Source organism: Nicotiana sylvestris, chromosome 6 (assembly GCF_000393655.2).
Source record: "Nicotiana sylvestris chromosome 6, ASM39365v2, whole genome shotgun sequence".
Lineage (NCBI taxonomy): Eukaryota > Viridiplantae > Streptophyta > Magnoliopsida > Solanales > Solanaceae > Nicotiana > Nicotiana sylvestris.
This window is the reverse complement of record NC_091062.1, coordinates 4,514,246-4,517,970: the sequence shown is the minus strand read 5'-3', so window position 1 is coordinate 4,517,970 and position 3,725 is coordinate 4,514,246. Positions and strand designations below refer to the sequence as shown.

Sequence of the window (3,725 nt, the reverse complement as noted above, 5' to 3'; positions counted from 1 at the left end):
AACCCTTCATTTTTGTGGACGATCTTAGATTGGCCAATACATCCGCTTTTGCATTTTCTTTTCTCAGGATGTGGGTGATCAACCATTCCTTAAAATAGGGCAACCCCGTGTACAAAACATTCCGCGTTCACGCAGGGTCCGGGGAAGGGTCTCATCCCAAGGGGTGTAATGTAGGCAGCCTACCCTAATTCCAGTATCAATGGATGATTCCATGGCTCGAACCCGTGACCTATAGGCCAAATGGAGACAACTTAACCGTTGCTCCAAGACTCCTATTCTCTCCTATTTTTCAATTTAAAAATAGAAATTAAGTGGGCGTTTGGACATAAGAAATGTAAAATTTCAGAAAAAAGTAAATACAATTTTAAGTGAAAATAGTATTTGAAAGCTAGAGTTGTGTTTGGACATAAATATAATTTTGGTCTATTTTTAAACTTGGGAGTGATCTAAAGTTTAAGATCCGTTGTAGTCTAGTTGGTCAGGATACTCGGCTCTCACCCAAGAGACACGGGTTCAAGTCCTGGCAATGGAAATTCTTTTAGACAAGAAGGGTTGCTCTGATGGTAAGTAACCTCCACTTCCAACCAAGAGGTTGTGAGTTCGAGTCTCCCCAAGAGCAAGGTGGGAAGTTCTTGGAAGGAAGGAGGATGCCTAGGGTCTATTTGGAAACAACTTCTCTATCCCAGGGTAGGGGTAAGGTCTGCGTACACACTATCCTTCCCAGACCCCACTAAGTGGGATTATACTGGGTTGTTGTGTTGGAGTGATCTAAAGTGAAAATTTTGAAAAATACTTTTGGAGTTTTTAAATGTTCGAAAAATTACGAAATTCATCTTCAAGTGAAAATCAAAAATTTCATGGTCAAACACTGATTTTAAAAAAAAAAGTAAAAAAAAAAAAATCTTTTGGCCAAACAGGCCCTAAAACAGAAGGAGCAAATTAAATGTCTTTCTTTTATTTCTTGAGACAAATTACCTTCCATCACATCTCCTCTAGTCTCTGTCAACCAGCTGGAAGTCAAGCTCTACTTTTAGTTTAAAGAGTAAACTCTTTTTGTCTGTTTCTTCCTCACCTTCTTCTTATTGTCGTTCAGTGCTATCACATGCATTCAGTTGTTATTTCTGCCAATTCCAGCACTCCTTTTTTGACTTCACGTTTCAAGTTTCTCGGACGCCTGATGGCCAACTTTTTCGCCTGGGCCCGATGTAGTGTTATAGTGACGGATTTAATTAAATTCATAGCTTTTGATGCGGAGTAAAATTTTTTATATAAAATTACAAAAATAGAAGATATTGAAGTAAAATATTTTAATATAAATTTCTAAAAGTTCTCTACAATTCTGACGAATCTCAACGCATAAAATAAGCTACTAATACCACTATTTAGAATAGTACAAAATATATTTCAACTAGAAATAGAAAATCATATTCTTATATTAATTCTGACCACAAATCATATTTAGACATGAATTAAATAAATTAAATCTTAAACAATTAATGTTTCCTACTACAACTTTAACTTAGTTTTTCATCATTCTCCCGTTAAATCACATGTCTTCAACTCTCGTTGATTCACTTGTCACCAACACTCAATTTTGTTGAAACACTTGTCTCAACTGCCGTCGATGCACTTTGTCATCAACACCCAATTTTGTTGAAGCACTTATTTTCAACTCCCGTTGATGCACCTTTTCACCAACAAATTATTTTGTTGAAGCACCTGTGTTCAACTCCTAATAATACACTTTGTCACCAACATACAATTTTGTTGAAATATTTGTCTCCAACTCCTGTTGATGCACTTTATTACCAACTTTCAATCGCTAACGCACCTGTCACCAGCTCCTTTTTTATTTTATTTTTCTTAGCCACTTCTATAATTTTTAGGGAAGAGCCTCTTCCTCTATTCCATATTTGCTAGTGTCTCTTTGAACTTTTTTTTTTTATTTCAATAATTCTCAACATGGTTGGTTTTTTCCTACATATATCATTGGCCTGACTTTTGCCATTATAATCATTGACTAGGCGTTTGCCAATATTCTCAATAGCCACACGAGCGGCACATATTGTCTAACACTGCCTGTCCATCGGAAGCTATTTGATTCTCTCTCAAGATCATTGAAGCTCTAATACTAATTTGAAGGAAAAATATCATATTTAAATCTTTTAAAACTCTTTACAATTTTCACAAATCTCTACAAATAAATAAGCTATTAATACCTCTATTTATGATAGTACGAAACATATTTCAACTAGAAGCATGAAATCCTATTCTTATATTAATTCTGATTGCAAATCATATTTAGATATGAATTAAATAAACTAAATCCTATACAATTAATGTTTCATACTACAACTTTGAATAAATTTTCTAACAGATTTGAGCCTTAATTTTAAAAATATATGAATTCAATGCTAAAAATTTTAAAAGTTGAACTCATAGAGTATAAATCTTGGATCTACCTCTGACTACCGCATAAAGAAGAATATAGTTCGAACACTAAGAAAGAAAATGCTCCTAATACAGAGCGTTTTCCCTTTAAATGAGTTTTATATAGAGGGAATTTGGATTAGCTTTCCTTTTGAGGAGAGGGGTGAAGGGATTTTCAAAAAAATTATTTTCCTTTTCAATTAAATGTATTTTTTGGTAACGATCCGGCCGGCCATTTTGAAAATTATAGCCCGAATCCCCTATTAATTGTTTCCCCCGTATCTATTTCTGCTATTACGACTTGTCGAGAGGTTTCGTTTTGGATTTTGGAGTGTTTTGGGACACTTAGTCCCTAAAACGAAGGCTTAAAACTTAGAATTTGGACCATGGTCGGAACTGTGTGAAGACAACTTCGGAATGGAGTTCTGTCAATTGAATTAGCTCTGTTGGGTGATTTTGGGCTTAGGGTGTGATGACCCAAAAGGTCATCTTATAATTTAAAACTTAATTCTGCGTTTCGAGGTCTTAAAAACCTCCTTTTATCCTTCCTCGATTTGCGTGTGCAGTTCGGGCATGTTTTCGGAAAGCTTTATGTGGAAAACTGATGAAAAAAATAATATTTAACTTAAAAAGTTTATTTTAGTTGACTTCGATCAATGTTTTGAGTAAACGGACCCGGACCCGTATTTCGAAAGTCCCGGTGGGTCCGTTGTAAAATATGGGACCTGGGTATATGTACAAAATCGAATTCCAAGGTCCCTAGCCCGAGGAGTGAATTTTTGATGAAAATTGTAAGACTGAAATTATAATGGTTTAAGAAATTGGTTGATATTTGATCTCATTGGTATCAGGTTCGTATTTTGGTTTCCGAACCCAGTACAGGTCCGTTATGATATTCATACCTTGTTTGTGAAATTTGGTAAAAAACGGGACTGATTTGACGTGATTCGGACCTTTAGTCAAAAAGTTGAGGTTTAAAAACTTTCTTGAAAATTTCATGCAATTTGGTGCTAAATTCGTAGTTCGAGGTGTCATTTTAGCGATATGATCGCGCGAGCAAGTTCATATGATGTGTTAAGACCCGTGTGCATGTTTGGTTTGGATTCCCGAGGGATCGGGTGAGTTTCGGATGGGATACGGGATGTCTAGACTTATAAAAGACCTGGTGCTGAGTAGTTCCAGAATTGCAGGTCTCTGAATTTAGGAGTGCGGCCGCGGAGCGAAATTCACGGATCGCGATGGGGTTTCGCAGACCTACATAATTGCCGGGAATGCCACCCAACCAGGATATTGAC

General features: G+C 36.1%; 1 non-coding gene across 1 annotated transcript; it reads left to right on the top strand.

Moving 5' to 3' along the window:
- Positions 1–459: 459 nt before the first annotated feature.
- On the top strand, positions 460–532 carry TRNAE-CUC (transfer RNA glutamic acid (anticodon CUC)). The gene has a single exon. It is a non-coding gene; the product is annotated as a tRNA-Glu (tRNA).
- Positions 533–3,725: the final 3,193 nt, after the last annotated feature.